This window comes from Bos indicus x Bos taurus, chromosome 12, assembly GCF_003369695.1.
Source record: "Bos indicus x Bos taurus breed Angus x Brahman F1 hybrid chromosome 12, Bos_hybrid_MaternalHap_v2.0, whole genome shotgun sequence".
NCBI lineage: Eukaryota > Metazoa > Chordata > Mammalia > Artiodactyla > Bovidae > Bos > Bos indicus x Bos taurus.
Window position 1 is genome coordinate 75,292,020 of NC_040087.1, and position 18,169 is coordinate 75,310,188.

General features: G+C 44.7%; 1 protein-coding gene across 1 annotated transcript in view; it reads right to left on the reverse strand.

Annotated features, from left to right (window-relative positions):
* SLC15A1 (solute carrier family 15 member 1) overlaps positions 1 to 17,844 on the reverse strand; it is a 71,081-nt gene extending 53,237 nt beyond the window's left edge. Inside the window, exon 1 of the mRNA XM_027557881.1 lies at positions 17,743 to 17,844. The gene's annotated coding sequence lies outside the window, so the exon portion shown is untranslated. The remainder of the gene's footprint in view (positions 1 to 17,742) is intronic.
* Positions 17,845 to 18,169: the final 325 nt, after the last annotated feature.

Below are 18,169 nucleotides of genomic sequence, written 5' to 3' on the forward strand. Positions count from 1 at the left end.
AAAGGTGCCCTGGAGCTCCACCCTGATCCAGGAGCTGACTGCAAACACTTCTTCCCAATTCCACTTTCAGACCACATGTGGGTGGCTTGGGATCAGCCATGGTGGGAGCATTTACACCAAGGACACTGGCATATGCTGTTCATTAGGGCTGTTTTCCCCTGATTGTTAATATTTGCCAACACATCACTGATAACGAGGGTGACAGGCAGGTTTCACTTTAGGGGTATGCGGGTGGAGTTTTAATGACCACTTTCCTAATAACTAGTAAGATTGAGCACTTTTTCATGCACTTAATAGCGATTTGTATATATCCTTTGGGGGAATGTCTATTTGAATTTTTGCCATTTTTAAATTGTGTGTTGGTCTCATTATTGAGTTGTGAGTCCTTTATATATTCTGACATTATTGAGTTGTGAGTCTTTTATATATTCTGAATATAAGTCCTTTATTAGAAATATGATTTGCAAATATTTCTCCCAAGTCAACTGCATACCTTTTAAATCTTTTAATGTCTTTTGAAATGCCAAAGTTTCAAATTTTGATGAAGCCAATTTATCAATTTTGTTTTAAAAGATCATACTTTCATTGTCACAGCTATTCATATCCTTTTCCTTTGCCAAGATTGCAAAAACTTGCTATTATGACTCTTCTGTAAGTTTTTTATAGTTCTTACATTAAGGTCAATGATCCATTTGAGTTAATGTTACTGTATGGTGTGAGGTAAAGGTTGAGGTTAATTTTTTTTTCCATATGGATATCCAATTGTCACAATGTGTGTGGGTGCTCAGTCATGTCCGACTCTTTGCGACCCCAAGGACTACAGCCTGTCAGACTCCTCTGTCCACGGGATTCTCCAGGCAAGAGCACTGGAGTGGGCTGCCGTTTCCCTGCCAACTGTTAAAAAGACCATTGTTTTTTCCATTGAATTGCTGTGGAGCTTTCATCAAGAATCAATGGATCATAAATGTAAGGGGTTGTTTCTGGACCTGCCCTTCTTTTGCCTTGGTCTATGTTTCTGTTCTTAAGCTAATCCCACACTCCCTTGATTACTGTAGCTTTAGAAAATAAGTTTTGAAATTTGGTAGTGTAAGTCCTCCAAAGAATGCTCAAACTACCGCACAACTGCACTCATCTCACACACTAGTAAAGTAATGCTCAAAATTCTCCAAGTCAGGCTTCAGCAATATGTGAACTGTTAACTTCCAGATGTTCAAGCTGGTTTTAGAAAAGGAAGAGGAGCCAGAGATCAAATTGCCAACATCTGCTGGATCATTGAAAAAGCAAGAGAGTTCCAGAAAAACATCTATTTCTGCTTTATTGACTATGCCAAAGCCTTTGACTGTGTGGATCACAATAAACTGTGGAAAATTCTGAAAGAGATGGGAATACCAGACCACCTGACATGCCTCTTGAGAAACCTGTATGCAGGTCAGGAAGCAACAGTTAGAACTGGACATGGAACAACAGACTGGTTCCAAATAGGAAAAGGAGTACGTCAAGGCTGTATATTGTCACCCTGCTTATTTAACTTATATGCAGAGTACATCATGAGAAACGCTGGGCTGGAAGAAGCACAAGCTGGAATCAAGACTGCCGGGAGAAATATAAATAACCTCAGAAATGCAGATGACACTACCCTTATGGCAGAAAGTGAAGAACTAAAGAGCCTCTTGATGAAAGTGAAAGAGGAGAGTGAAAAAGTTGGCTTAAAGCTCAACATTCAGAAAACTAAGATCATGGCATCCGGTCTCATCACTTCATGGCGAATAGATGGGGAAACAGTGGAAACAGTGTCAGACTTTATTTTTTGAGTTCCAAAATCACTGCAGATGGTGATTGCAGCCGTGAAATTGAAAGACGCTTACTGCTTGGAAGGAAAGTTATGACCAACCTAGATAGCATATTAAAAAACAGAGACATTACTTTGTCAACAAAGGTCCATCTAGTCAAGGCTATGGTTTTTCCAGTAGTCATGTATGGGTGTGAGAATTGGACTATAAAGAAAGCTGAGCACAGAAGAATTGATGCTTTTGAACTGTGGTGTTGGAGAAGACTCTTGAGAGTCCCTTGGACTGCAAGGAGATCCAACCAGTCCATCCTAAGGGAGATCAGTCCTGAGTATTCATTGGAAGGACCGATGTTGAAGCCGAAGCTCCAATACTTCAGTCACCTGATGCAAAGAGCTGACTCATTAGAAAAGACCCTGCTGCCGGGAAAGATCAAAGGCAGGAGGAGAAGGGGACAACAGAGGATGAGATGGTTGGATGGCATCACTGACTCAATGGACATGAGTTTGGGTAAACTCCAGGAGTTGGTGATGGACAGGGAGGCCTGGCGTGCTGCGGTTCATGGGGTCGAAAAGAGTCAGACACGACTGAGCAACTAAACTAAACTGAACTGAAGTCCTCCAATTTTGTTCCGCATTTTCAAAGTTGTTTTGGCTATTTTAGGCCCTTTGTACTAACATATACATTTTAGGTCTGCTAAAAGGCAGGAGAGGGAAGAGAAGAGGAAGCTAACTGGCAAGCATACCATTCTAAACACTAATAATGTAACTTTTGTATATCACATTATCTTAAGGCCATACGCTTTTCTGTTTCTTTTATGTTTTATATTTCAAATGATACAAAATCTATTATTCATATGAAATTCAAATATCTATACAGACCTATCATCCTCAAATATTGCTCACACTATATTGTTTAAATCTATTTCTTGGAAAAAAAAAAAAAAAGAAAACACTGGGTAAACAGCATGAAAGTAACAAGAGTACAAAACCCTCCCAAATGCAGATTAACCAGCTTCCCTAAGGCACAAATCGACGTGCCAGACAGGGAGAAAACTGCATGTACAGAAGTGCACAGAAGAAAGTGAGTTTGGCAGAAGCCAGATTGTAAATGAGTAATGTGAGAGTGTTATTTTGTTACATGGTTCATTATACACAGTTCTTTCTAATGATTATATAAATCCCACAATCTCAAAATTAATCATAAAATACATTTATAAAAGTATGTTCTTTATAAAAACTATGTTCTTCCAAAATGTTGTCACTAAGTCGTGTCTAACTCTTTTGGGACACCATGGAGTATAGCCTGCCAGACTCCTCTGTTCATGGGCTTTCCTAAGCAAGAACACTGGAGAGGGCTGCCATTCCCTTCTCCAGGGGATCTTCCCAACCCGAGGGTAAAACCCACGACACGGCATTAGCAGGCAGATTCTTTACCGCTGAGCCACCAGGGAAGCCACGTTAACATCTACAAATTCCAGGAATTAGAACCTGTTTTTGGAGAGGGCATTTATTAACCTATCTCACCTACTGACTTTTTTTTTTTCACTTGTGCTGGTGAGCCTTCAAGACTCTCACCTCTTCTGGGCAAGGTCAACACACAGCAACTGAGATGCCACCTCAGTGAAACACGACGGGCCTGCCACACCTGGGGTGATGGACACGGCCTCAGAGCCAGCCAGTGGCAAAGGAAAACACGCTGCTGTGTGACCATGGAACTGAGCTGAAATGATGAGAACTGGGGACTGGCATTTCTTTGAAGTTGAAGATGTTACTGAAATTTCCAAATCTGCAAATATTTACAGTGTAAATGGATTGGCAAACTGGACGGCTGATTGTCAAAAGGTCATGTTTACATATTTGTGTGTGTGTGTGTGTGTGTGTGTGTATGTTTGTGTGTGTGTATTTCATTCAGGGCCAGTTACATAATTTTTGGATTTGGACCTGGCACAAAATGAACATGCAGGGCCTCTTGTTCAAAAAGCAGGACAAAAGTGACACTGAAAATACAAAAACTGATTTTTTCCCGCCACAGTTTCCCTCATACTATTTGCTATTTAACACTATTTTACATAAAGAAGAACTTTAAATTATCAGCATGACTTTTACTGTTCACCCACATCTGGGCTTCCCTGGTGCCTCAGACAGTAAAGAATCTGCCTGCACTGCAGGAGACCTGGGTTTGATGACTGGGTCAGGAAGATCCCCTGGAGAAGGGAATGGCAACCCACTCCAGTATTCTTGCCTGGAGAATCCCATGGACATAGGAATTCCATGTAGCCTGGTGGGCTACAGTCCACGGGGTCACACAGAGTTGGACATGACTGAGAGACTAACACTTTCACTTTTTTTTCACTTTATGAAGTATAAAATGTGTTTAAGGGTCGATGGTTCTGTTCAAGTGCTTCATACCCTCCCAGTCCCAACCTTTCATGACATCACAATTAGGAACACCGACAAGCTCTGGGGTCAGACATACCTGATCTGGGGTCTCAGCTTTGTTGCTTATTTTGTGTGTAAATCAGCAGATTACTTAACCATTCAGGCCACAAATGAAACAAACTCAGATAATGATACTTAATTCAGAGTGATGTTGTGGAAATTAAGGGTATAATATATAAAAGATCCAGTCCTAGGAGCCCCTTTCTGTAAGAGTAACAATATAGCTGGCCTCATCAAGTTACAGACATATTTAATGGAGATAGCATCAATATAAATGAAAGCGTTCTGTAAAATACCATCAAAAGCTGGTCACTTTGTTAGCAGACTACCATGCTTGTTGAGTTGGAAAGAGTGAGGATCATTTATAAGAAGCTGGAATTAAGAAAGAAACTTAGTAGATCCTTTTATATCAATCTTTCTGAATCACTTAGTTTTAGGTGTATCTCTCGCAAACAACAAAGAGTTGAGATTTTCTTTGTGAACCAACTGAAAACTTTTTTTTTTCTTTGACAGGCAAGTTAAGCTTATTTAAAGATATCTGATTTTAATTCAGTCATATTTTATTTCCTATTTTATGTTTTCATAGTTTCTAAAAGCTTTCATTATGTGGTTCTCTTTTTTTTTTTCTGCATTTTTGAACAGCTTTTTAGAGACACAATTCATATAACGTTCACTGATTCTAAGAGTGCAGTCTGATGAGTTTTTAGCTCTTTGTATTTGGGGAGGTCTTAGTTTCTCCTGATATTTAGGGAGGAAGATTTGTATGTATGTACAGGTGGTTATTTATAATTATAATCTTACATATAATACTCTTCAGATCAGATCAGTAGCTCAGTCATGTCCGACTCTTTTCGACCCCATGAATCGCAGCACACCAGGCCTCCCTGTCCATCACCAACTCCCGGAGTTCACTCAGACTCACGTCCATTGAGTCAGTGATGCCATCCAGCCATCTCATCCTCTGTCGTCCCCTTCTCCTCCTGCCCCCAGTCCCTCCCAGCATCAGGGTCTTTTCCAATGAATCAACTCTTCGCGTGAGGTGGCCAAAGTACTGGAGTTTCAGCTTTAGCATCATTCCTTCCAAAGAACACCCAGGACTGGTCTCCTTCAGAATGGACTGGTTAGATCTCCTCGCAGTCCAAGGGACTCTCAAGAGTCTTCTCCAACACCACAGTTCAAAAGCATCAATTCTTCGATGCTCAGCCTTCTTCACAGTCCAACTCTCACATCCATACATGACCACAGGAAAAACCATAGCCTTGACTAGACGAACCTTTGTTGGCAAAGTAATGTCTCTGCTTTTGAATATACTATCTAGGTTGGTCGTAACTTTCCTTCCAAGGAGTAAGCGTCTTTTAATTTCATGGCTGCAGTCACCATCTGTAGTGATTTTGGAGCCCAGAAAAATAACGTCTGACACTGTTTTCACTGTTTCCGCATCTATTTCCCATGAAGTGGTGGGACCGGATGCCACGATCTTCGTTTTCTGAATGTTGAGCTTTAAGCCAACTTTTTCACTCTCCACTTCCACTTTCATCAAGAGGCTTTTGAGTTCCTCTTCACTTTCTGCCATAAGGGTGGTGTCATCTGCATATCTGAGGTTATTGATATTTCTCCCGGCAATCTTGATTCCAGCTTGTGTTTCTTCCAGTCCAGCGTTTCTCATGATGTACTCTGCATAGAAGTTAAATAAACAGGGTGACAATATACAGCCTTGACGAACTTAGTCATCTATTTTGATATTATCCTTCCTGACTATGTGAAACAACATTAAAATGTTTCTCTTCTTACTTCATCTCTTTCCTTCACCATGGGATTTAGTGGTGGTCTCTTGCTTAGTGTTTCCCTGTGTACTGATACAGACACTTACACTTGTTACTTGACTTGTCCCTTTAAGGGATATTCTGGATTCCCAGCTAGTATAGGTGAGCAATCAACAAGCTTACTCTGCTTTCCACGTCCCCTTCCCCAGTGAGCTTTATCAGGTGCGTCCTTTGTAGCTTCTCAAAGCAAAAAACATGTACATTCTGCCCTGTAACTTTTTTCTCAACTCTGCTTTCCTCTCAACCTTATTTTTAAGTGGATTCTGTGCTCACCATCGGTCCTTTTGCCGTAATTTCTCAGTTATCTTTCAGTGAATAGATTTCATTCATTCATTACCATGGAAACAACATTCCCTGAAAATGATCCTACTTATTAGCAAGGTGAACTACGGCACTTCCGTGGGGACAGCATGAAACCATAAAGTATGCTTGCCCTTTCAACACGGGAGTCTATGATCAGACAAGAAAAACAGCTGCCATTAACTTAACGTGTTACTGATCTCTGAAAACAAGGTTTTCTGGAACAAACATCAGGGTATTGTATTACTTCTGGGGATTTTACTCTCTGGATATCCTACAAGCAACTACTCAAAGAATAAGTCTTACTTTTGATTTTATTGAACCAATAAGCCTGGAGGGAAAAAGTTTTCTCTATACGGAAGTCTTCTTATCTGTAAAAAAAGACCAAGTAATACTCCTTTTTCTCATCGTCCAGGAAACTGTGTCCTAAGATCCTACTGTGTTACTGTCAGTGAGGACACAGTGGAATCTGCAGAGATTAGATATGCTCTGCCGAGCCTAGTCTGTTTGGTAGGTAATGTTTGCTCTCCACAGTAAATGCATATTCTCTTTTAATTTTTAAAAAAGTTTTTTCTATTTTTTTGTCCATGCCACATGCTATGTGGGGTCTTAGTTCCCCGACTAGGGATTGAACCCGTGTCCCCTGCAGCAGAAGTGCGGTGTCTTAACCATTGGACCATTAGGGAAGTCCTAGGACATTCTCTTTTTAACCATAAAAACTGTATCTCTAAACCTCGTTCCCAAGAAGAGCTAACTTCCTTTTTGAAGATAAGAAAGTTACTCCTGTGTCAGCAAAATCAAGGGGACACTTAGTGTTATTTAGCTTTTCTCTCCCTCTGAAGGTAAAATTAATACATTTTCATTATAAAAGATTTTGAAAAATTGTGAAAAGTTTATAGGAAAAAATCTAGAGACCATTATGTTAATATTTGGCTGTACTTCTTTGTAGACTTTTTTCATATATAAGTTAATGAACTTTGCAACATCAGATCATATCATACATGTTGTTTTATAACCTTTTCACTCGACTTTCTATCATGGACATTGTTCCCTCGCTAAGTCGTCTTAAAGGATTTTTAAGGGTTACAGTATTTCATTGTAAAGAGGCACCATGATTAGGTTGTTCTCTTCTATTTGGGCTTTTAGGCTGGTGTCTTGTTTGGGGTTGTTTTAACAACCCGGCAGTAAACACTCTAGGACAGAAGTATTTATGTCTCTCCAGTGGTGATCTCTCCAGTACAAATCTCTAGAAATTGGAATTTCTTGGTCAAAGGGTACGGAAACAATTTTAGGCCTTCTTTATATGCGTTGCCAAACTGTCTTCCAGAAAGAGTCTTCCTTGCAGTGCGTGAAAGCAATGAACCAAATATACTGAATGTGAAATGAAATCTCATCAATGTAAGGAGAATATTTCACGTCACCCTGATTTTAGGGAATGTTTCCAAGACTGCCGTGAACACTTACTGACGTGAGCTGGCCACTCAGGACGTTACAGGCACATAGCCAACAGCCGACGACCGGTAGTGGCTGCCTGCTCACTGGGGTGAGAACCCCTCTGCAGCCGGCCTGCTGCCTTGTGCCTGCTTCTTCCTCAGTCCTTCTCACCCTCTGACACTTGACCTTGCACCGGTCCGCGGCCTCCACTTCCACCCCAGATGCAGCCCATACAGTGTTTTTGCAAAGCGCACAGTGGCGGCTACGCGTGTCCTCAGGTTCGGCTTTCAAGTTGCTGGAAACAGCAGGACAGCTGGTAAACCAGGCACGTTTGCTGGAGTGATGGCTGAGTGAGGCTGAGGAAGGGAGCCCCCAGGCTGGAGGGCTTGGAGGAGTGCAGCTCTTTACCTTCAGCCCCAAGAATATGCTCTTCTCATTAAGAGAAGGGCAGACTGACCACACATGTGGCTGCCTGGAGACTCGAGCTGTCTGCTCCTCCGTTTCCTCTCTCTAAACAGAGGGATGGATCGGGCCGGGCTGAGAGGTGGTCTCCATTCAGTGTGTGGCGTATAACAAGGGCTATCCGGGTACTGTCTTCACATTACGATTCATGGCGTGACTCTGGAATATCCAAAACCTGAGTGTAGAATCAAAACTGACTTGAGCAGCAGCTCTTAGAGGAAATAGACTTCTGCCTGTCCTTTGGTACACACCCTTCCCCCCACCCCCACCGCCAATTTCACCAGAGCTAAGCTCCCAACTACCCTGAGAAGCTGCACGGATCACTAAGAAAGAAAACAATGACTAAATGATGACACAAGGCTTTCTTATCGCTGGCTGCAGGAGGTATCTGATTTTAGAGAGGTTTCAATAGGAAAACGTGTGTCTTAGAGCCAGTGAGGGATGGTTTGCAGTGTTCATCTAGATAATCTCTGTGACTTTGGACTTCACCAGGGCAGGGAGCAGGGGAAGGAGATGGGGAAGGAGATGGGCAGAGGCAGGCGAGACGCCTCTGAGCCTCAGCCAGGACAAGAGGGAGGACAGGGTGGTTTGTAATACTGCACACATGGCCCACATACATGAACGGCCTGAGCTGTGAGTACACAAGCTACATTTCTAAGAGAAGGCTGGGGGCTCAGAGATGGGTGCTAGAGGCTTCAGAGATTTTGCTTTAAATTGACTCTTAAGTTGCACCTTAGGGTCTCTGATGTTTGGAAATGTGTTTAATGGGCTTTTCAGGGTGACCTGAGGAAATATTACTGTTCTCCTGCCTTGCTGGCAGATTCTTTACTGTCTGAGCCACCAGGGAAGCCCATTTTATACCCAGGGCATAAAAAATGCCCTGAGCAGGATCCACTCTTTTGCTCAGAAATATTTACTGAGTGTTCATTATGTGAATGGGCCTTGCCGCTAGCTCAGACAGTAAAGAATCTGCCTGCAGTGCGCGTTGGGACGATCCCCTGGAGAATGGCTACCCACTCCAGGATTCTTGCCTGGAGAACTCCACTGATGGAGGAGCCCGGTGGGCAACAATCCAATGGGTTGCAAAGAGTCAGACGCGACTGAGTGGTTAAGCTTCACTTTCATTATGTGCATAATACTAAAAATGAGAAGCCCTCCCAGGTGTAGGATTTGCAATCTTGTGGGACAGGCTATGTACACTAAGGGGTGATTCTTCTGCGTTTACGTGGCCCGTGGGGAAGGGGAAGCTGTACAAAGAGCCACGTGTCACATGGGATCTTAAGAGCCTGGGCCTGGAAATTGCTCACTGGCTTTGACAGCTTGGACACCCAGCTCTGCGGAGGCCTCTGTGTCTCAGTTTACTCATCTATAAAATGGAGCTTCACACAGGGCTTATGTCTTATTAAGAGCATTACTTGTAAGGACCCGATGAGTTAACAAATGCCTGCCTGTTATAAGTACTTGTTAGATGTTCATTATTTTAACAGCTAGAATACTGGAGTGTAGTAGATGGCCATTTCCTTCTCCAGGGGATCTTCTCAACCCAGGGATCAAACGTGGGTCTCCTGAATTGCAGGCAGATTCTTTACTGTCTGAGCTACCAGGGAAGCCCCAACAGCTAGAAGTCACTATTCAAAATTTCTTTTTAAATATTATAGTTCAAACTAATATTTTTAAAAAGTACAAACTTTTCTTCCTATCCTATTCCCTAGCTACTTGCTTCTCTTCTCAATAGCCAAACTGTCTTCCAGAGATAATTTAGGTTCAAACAAACAAATGTTAGCACCTATATAAATGGTGGCAGTCTATACATACCATTCTGTACCTTGGTTCTGTAAGCCTAAAAGTTTATCTTAGATAACTTACCAAATTAGAAGAAACAGAGGTTTCCTATTCATATTTTGTTGGTGTTGAATTTTTTTGTTAATAGATATATCAAAAATTGCCTTATAATCTCTTTTAAAAAGGCACCTTTTAAAAAGTAATGAAATACTATTTTAAACTCAAAGCATTTTTATTGTTGTACTTGTAAATTTTAACATTAAAAAGAAATTTTGGATATTCTAATGAATATGTAGCAATAAATTTTAAAATATATATGAAATAGACAATTCCCTAAAAAATAGAAATGACATATGGGGCTCAGGATAATAACCAGAATTCAGAGTTACAATGATATAGTATGTGGAATGTCCAATTTCAACAAAATAGTATGAGACAGGTGAAGTAACAGGAAAGTGTCCCCCTCCATCCCAAACTTAAGAGAACACAGTCCACAGAAGCTGACTTGGAATGGGCCCAGAGACTGAATTTCATAGAAAAAAAATGCTCTGCAGCTTTTATAGCTGTGTCCAAAGAATTAAAGGAAACCATGTTTAGAGAATTAAAGGAAAATATGATGATAGTGACTTAACAAATAAGACAATAACAATAAAGAAATTGACACTATAACCAGGGAACAAGTGGAAATTCTACAGTTGAAAGAGCAATAGCCAAAATGAAAAATTCACTAAATGGGCTTAATAGCAGATTTGAGAAGCAAAAATTATTCTTCAAAAGATAAACGCATTAAAGAACCTCCAGTTAAACAAAGATTGAAATATTTAGTTGCCAGCAAACCTGTCTTACAAGAAATACTAAAGGAAGCCCCTTAGGCTGAAAGGAAATGACACCGGACAGTAACATGAAAAATTAAGAGTGCTGGAAATGATTCAAGGGGAAACATAAAATATGATACAAAATATAGAACACTGTGTAAGTAGACTTCTTTACTTTTCTACTCTGAATTTCTTTAAAAATCTATGTAAACCAATAACTGTAGCATTATATTGTTGGGTTTATAACATATACAGATAATACATAGTTAAATGTCAACTATTCAATAATCTAAATTGATAAGTGATAATCTAAATGAAAGGACAAATTCCTAGAAAGATACCAACTGGTAGACTGATTGAACAAGAAATAGAAAGTCTTAATAGCCCTTAATAAGGGCTTCCCTGGTGGCTCAGCAGTAAAGGAATTCACCTGCAAAGCAGGAGACGCAGGTTCGATCCCTGGGTCAGAAAGATCCCCTGGAGGAGGACATGGCAACCCACTCCAGTATTCTTGCCTGGGAAAAATCCCATGGACCAAGCAGCCTGGCAGGCTACAGTCCATGGGGTCACAAAGAGTTGGGCATGACTGAGTAACTAGACAACAATAACAAATAAAGAGACTGCATGAGTGAACAGAAACTTCTCACAGAGGAAAACGGAGGCCCAGATGACCTTACGGGTGAATTCTACCAAACATTAGAAGAATTAATGCCAAATCTTTACGAGCTCTTTTAAAAAACAGAAGAGAAAAAGTAGAATACTTCCCAATTTATTCTATGAGGCTGGGCGTGTGTGCTAAGTCACTTCAGTTGTGTCCGACTCTTTGAGACCCCGTGGACTGTAGCCTGCCAGTCTCCTCTGTCCATGAGATTCTCTAGGCAAGAATGCTGAGTGAGCTGTCATGACCTCCTCAAGGGGATCTTCCAGACCCAGGGATCGCACCCACGTCTCATGTCTGCTGCCTTGACAGGTGGGTTCTTTACCACTAGTACCACCTGGGAAGCCCCTCTACGAGGGCAGTATTTCCCTGATACCAAAACTAGATAATGACATCATCAGAAAACGTCAAATCCTTTGTGAATAACAGAAAATTTCCCAACAATACTAACAAACTGAATCTGGCAACAACTAAAAAGGATTATGCGTGACTAAGTGGGATTTATCCTAGGAATGCAAGATTTAACATACAAAAATCAATGTAGCACACCATATTATTAGAATAAAGAGCAAAACCATATTATTTCAACAGACACAGCAAAAAGCATTCGACAACATCCAACAACTTTTCATGTTAAAAACTCAACAAACTAGGACTAGAAGGAACTTCAACTTGATGGAGGCCACCTTTCCCCTCAGATCAGAAACAAAGCCAAGGATGCCTGCCTCTAGCCACTTATATTCAGTCTTGTATCTAGCAATTCCACTACTAGGGATGTTGCAAGAGAGTTGAAAAAAGAGAAACATGTAAACAAATATTCATAGAGGCATCATTCACAATAGCCAAAAACAACCCAAAATGTCCATGACCCGATAAACGATACACAAAATGTGGTATATCCATACAGTGGGATATTACTCAGCCATAAAAAGGAACGACCCACGCTAGAACATGTATGAGCCCTGAAAACATGATGCAAAGTGAATGAAGCCAGAAACAGCAGGCCACATATTATATGGATATACATCTACTAATGTTCAGAATAGTCAGATCCATAGAGTTAGAAAGTCGATTGACAGCCGCCAGGAGCAGGGAGGAGGGGACGGGGAGTGACTATTAATGGGTATAGGGTCTTCTTTTGGAGGGATGCTGGCCATGCTTTTGTTTCTGGCGGGGATGGATGGGGAAGGAGGGACGCTGGAGCCCTTGGGAAGACAGAGTCTAAGGAAGGGCCGTTCTCAGAAGTTAGGAGACTGAGAGCCTTGGGTCACAGGCTGAGAGCAGGATGCTGGGAGCGGGGTGGTGGTCGTGAGCAGAGGTGGACTCTGGGACTCAGGTCCACCCTGGAAGGAAGCAGCCCTGCAGGGATGCGTGTGGGACCGTGTGGTGCACCCCTCACAGAACCCCTCCTGTTGGGCTGCTCTCCCGTGTGCTGCCTTTGATTTTTGATACACAAGGTCTACTGGAAGCTTGTTGCTGAGGTGGCCCTTCTTTAGGGACACTAAGGAGAACTTCAGGTCCTATTTCGGTTTCAGGACCGCTTCTGTTTTCCTTTGGCAATTGCTTTACTCACTTACTGAAAACTGAGTCTCTTTTTCTTTTCTTATTTATGTTTAACAGGAGGATATTTGCTTTACAATGCTGTGTTGGTTTCTGCCATGTATCAACCTGAGTTTCTTTTCCCAGTGGCAACTAAAATGCCAAGTGTGTGTGCCTCCCTGTGGGCAAATGTCTAGGTCTTGGAGTGTTATTCACTGTGTCTAACTCTTCGTGACCCCAGGGACTGTAGGCTACCAGGATCCTCTGTCCACGGAATTCTCTAGGCAAGAATACTGGAGTGGGTAGTTATTCCCTTCTCCAGGGAGTATTCCTGACCCAGGAATCAAGCCTGGATCTCTTGAATTGGCAGGCGGATTCTTTACCACGGGAACCAGCAGGAAGCTGTTCAGGTCTTTACATATAATTTCGTCTCAGCCCCATTCTTGCCTCTCTTTTATGTTCCTGGCTTGGTTATCTTCTTTCTACCCACCTTCCACCTGCCACTTGAAATTACTTCTGGAACGATGTGAAATATACATAAATTAGTTCAACTTGTTAAAGTCAGTATTACGAGGAAAGGGCTGTCTTTTCTCACCTTATCATCTCTTGAGCAGCCTGTGAATGACTGCTGTTTGCACGGCTCAGGGGGCACTGGCTGGGGGCATTTGGGGTTTCGGTTCTGCCTTTGCCTCTGCCAGTAAATCACTGTACCTTTGAACCCCCTCCTGTCGTGCAGCTCAGGATGAAGCGGTGAAGAGTAACAAGATAAGCACAGAGCACTTGGGCAGACGCTTTATCAGCACAGTGACAGGCATCATCGTGGCGACAGCTCTGTTACTGCGACGGAATGCCAGCCCTCAGGTTTCCGCTCGAGTGTTCATGGGAGGGGAACCGGGAGTGGGCAGACCGCTCAGGGTCAGGTTCACATTCTTGCCTAGCGCCCCTGGCCAGTCCACAGAGATGGGCCTTCCGGAAGTGGTGTGCTGCTGTGGGTACAGAGGGAGAAAGTGCAGGCTCAAGCTGATGACTCCTGGATGGAAGAACATTCTGAAACAATCCTCAGGCCTGAGAGGGGACTGGAGGGAGCTGACCAGTCCTGCTAGCTCACCGCTTTCCTGGCCCCTGTGAGCGGTGGGGGTGACCGCAGTGAGGCTGTACTTGCGGGGGCTTTGTTCTCCTGGACGCCTGCGTCAGCGTCCTCAGTGTCTTGCAGAGGGAGCCTCCCTCCCTCCCTCTCTCACCCTGCTTCCCCCGACTCTCACCCCCACTGAATCTCAATTCCGTTCATCCAACACGTGGACCATTTACTAGCCGCCCGCCAGGCACTGCGCTCAGGACCAGGAGACACAGTGAGAAGAAGCCCCCTCTCTGCTCCGGTGAAGCTTGCTTTCCAGGCAGGTTACTCTGATACTCAGGCAACAACTGGGGCTGGCTGGGTGGAGGGTTTCAAAGCTGCGTCCTCTGTAACCGACCAGGAGATGCGCCGATCAAAAGCCTTAATGGAGGAGCTTCAAAACCCTGGAACACGCTCCTGAAAGGTTTGTGGAATCTTCCTATCTTGAGATGAAACGATGGTGGTACCTGCCTCCACAGGTCATATGGTGCATACATAGAATTTCATTAGGCTAAGCCATTCCTTAAAATAAATGTCTTGAAGATATTAAAAGAGCTGGCTATTGAGACAACTTCAGCTGTCTTCAGCACTGTGTTTTGGTGGGAGGTCTGACTTTTGCTACTTTGGGTGGGAGATTGGGGGTTGCTAGAGCAGCGATTCCCAGACCTCACTGGACAGATGAATCTTGTTGGAACATAGATTCTGACTCAGGGGTTCGGGTGGGGGACCAACAAGCTCCACGTGCTCATTGAGGCTGCTGGTGTGCAGACCAGACCAAGACCAACAAGGAATCGGATCAAGGCCTCTCAACATCGCACCACTGATGGCTGGGTGGGGAAATTCCCTGTCGTGGGGTCTACCCTGTCTAGTGCAGACCCTCAGCAGCATCCTTGGGCTCTGATCGCGAGATTTCAGAAGCAGCCCCAACCCCCGAGTGTGACAACTGAAAAAAGGCTCCCAACTTTGCCAGATGTGCCCTGGGGACCAAACCAAAGCTGTTAACCCAGCTGAGAACCACTGGGCAGATGACTGTCAAAGACTCCCCTGAGTCCAAGTTTCTATGATCGAAAGCCCACACCAAGACACACATGCCACTAAGCCCCGAAGAGATGACTCCAGAGCTGGTCAAAGTATCCTTTTAAAGGTATAAAGTCCAGGGTCAACCTGCCTTTACCAGAGCCGTGGGCAGCAGCCTGCCCACCCCCAGCAAAGACTGGGCGAAGCTGCATTTGCACGATTAAAGGGACCCCCATGTGTGGTGTGGTGGGTGTGGGGACAGGGAGAGGACACCTGCTCTCTGCACACAGGGGCCTCACCTCCAGAACAGGTGTGAGCCTGCCTGGGGGAACCGGCGCTGCTCACCCCAGATCTGAGAGAGCTTCCTTGAGAGGCCGGAGGGCAATTCATAGAAATCAGCAGAAAACAGACTTTCTTTACAAGGGGACTTTGCTCCTGTTATCCTCGGAGTTAGGAGGCGTGCAGGGGCTTTAGATGGGGCTGGACGAGCAGCCAGTGACTCAGCACTCATCAGCGCTTGGAAGGACAGGACAGGGCAGAGGCCCAGGGCTGGTCCATCCCATAGCCAGCATCTCAGCCCCGCCGGACGAGAGAGGTGAGACAGAAAGCCACAGAGAGAGCGAAACGTGCCTACGTGGATGCCCGCTTATTTGAAAATGCGCTATTCGCTTTTATTGCTCTGAGAGATAAACAAGATGGTATTTCGATAGTTGGGAAAACACCTGTGCTTCACTAGTAACAAAAACAAGTCTCTGGATACAAAGTTGGAGAAGGCAGTGGCACCCCACTTCAGAACTCTTGCCTGGAAAATCCCATGGATGGAGGAGCCTGGTGGGCTGCAGTCCATGGGGTTGCTGAGAGTCGGACACGACTGAGCGACTGCACTTTCACTTTTCACTTTCATGCATTGGAGAAGGAAATGGCAGCCCACTCCAGTGTTCTTGCCCAGAGAATCCCAGGGATGGTGGAGCCTGGCGGGCTGCCGTCTATGGGGTCGCACAGAGTCAGACATGACTGAAGCGACTTAGCAGCAGCAGCAGGATACAAAGTTACCTGTTCAAGAACTACAGAGACATCCTCAGAGAGAGTGGGAGGTGGGCAGGGCAGGTTGCTACCTGTCTAAGGAAGCGGACGAAGGGTGGGGGGTGTGTTTGTCTTGTACTGAAGAAATGAATGGGATCATCCAATACATTTAAGATTGGTTTTCTTTAGGGAGTAGGAAAGACCAGAGGAACAAGCATAGAAGTCAGACTTCTTTAACTGTACCTCTTTTTTTCTTACATGTTTGACTTGGCAACTTTGGGAATTAGAAGAAATAACAGACTTTACTTTTTAGTAGCATTGGGTTCCCGGTATAACTGAGTGGACAGCACAGATCGCTCTCATGTACTTCCTCCCTATGCCCCTACAAGTACAGCCCCTGCCCCGCAGGTGGAGATCCTGCACCAGAGTGGGACACTGCCATACTGTGAAGCAACACTGACGAGTCATGATCACCCCAAGTCCATCACTCACATTAGGGTTCACTCTTGGATTCTGACAAATGTATGATGACCTGAACCCACCCTGACGGTAGCTTTCAGACTATTTTCACTGTCCCCTGATAATCCTCTGGGCTCCACCTAGTCGCCTTTCCTCTGCTGTAACCCCTGGTAACCCCTGGTCGTTTTATTGTCTCCAGTTTTGCCTTTTCCAGAATGCTGGCGGATCACATGCTGCGCAGTCACACTTGCCGTGCGTGTTCTGTCGGCCGTGTGGTTAGCTGGAATCACGTGGTTTGTAGCCTTTGCAGGTTGACTTCTTTCACTTATCAACATGCACTTAAGTTTCTTCCATGTCTTTTTGTGCTCTGTGAATCCTCTACCAAATCACAAGCAAGATGTAACTTGAAAAGATCAACCTTTACCAACGGTGATAAGAGCTCTGAATGAACAAAGGCTAAGTAGGAAACACAGGGGACCATGTGGGTCTGCCTCTGCTTGGGGGAAGGTTGTGGGCTGTGCCCCAGAGGAGCCCACAGCTCACCAGCACCCCCATTCCAAAGCCCTGGCCCATAAGAGGGCTGCAGTAGGGCCAGGGCACCCCAGGCCAAGGTTGCTTCATGTGTAGAGATGCTGAACCCTCAAGGTCAGGGCAGACTGAAGCAACAGAGAAGAGTTTGTTGGGCCCCAGTAGGGACAGAGAGCTGGTCCATGGGTTCCCCAGGATGTTTCTGAAGTTCTGTCCTCAAGGCAGTGAAAGGACAGGGCAGAAAGGGACATTCCCTAACAGCCCACCAGGTGCCAGGCTCTGTAGGCACACCAAAGGTTCCTGCCAACAACCACGAGAGGCTGGCAGGGCCAGACAGCGCGAGGCACCTGCACAAAGCCGTGTCGCTGGTGAGTTGCCGAGCTGATCTTTGAACACACAGACCTTTGTGGTTTCAGCGCTCCCTAGAGAGTTGACAGATTTCCCCCCCACCCAGATCCTTCCCAGCTCTGCAAAACTAAAACTAGAGCAACGTTTATGAAGTCCCACTTCATGACACATAACCTCATTTTTCGCATGAAGGGGCGATGAGTGATGAACACCTGGGCTTGGTACATGCCGAGTTCAGATTCTAATCCATTTCCAACCGGGGCTTCGACACAAGGTAGTGTCTGCAGTTCGCAGGAGTCTGTGCTGAAGACATACACGTGGATGTCATCATACAGCAGTGCATAGAGGAGGTCGGTCAAGGTCACCGAGGGACGGGGTGAAGGCAGACAGAGGAAGGGATGCCTTGAGTCCCGGGGCCTCGGGAAGGCAGCAGCTGTGGGGCAGCAAGGGCATCTGAGGGGCAGGGACCCTGAGGTGGAGGACAGCCAGAGAGGTTGTGTTCTTGCAGCGAGCGAGGGCAATGTGTAGGCAGGGCGATGACTGTCTGGGGACTGAGCACCCTGGCGGGCCACACGACTTCCCTGCACAGCCACGGAGCACGGGCTCTCTTGCCTCCCCTCAGATCTAAGATGACTTCTG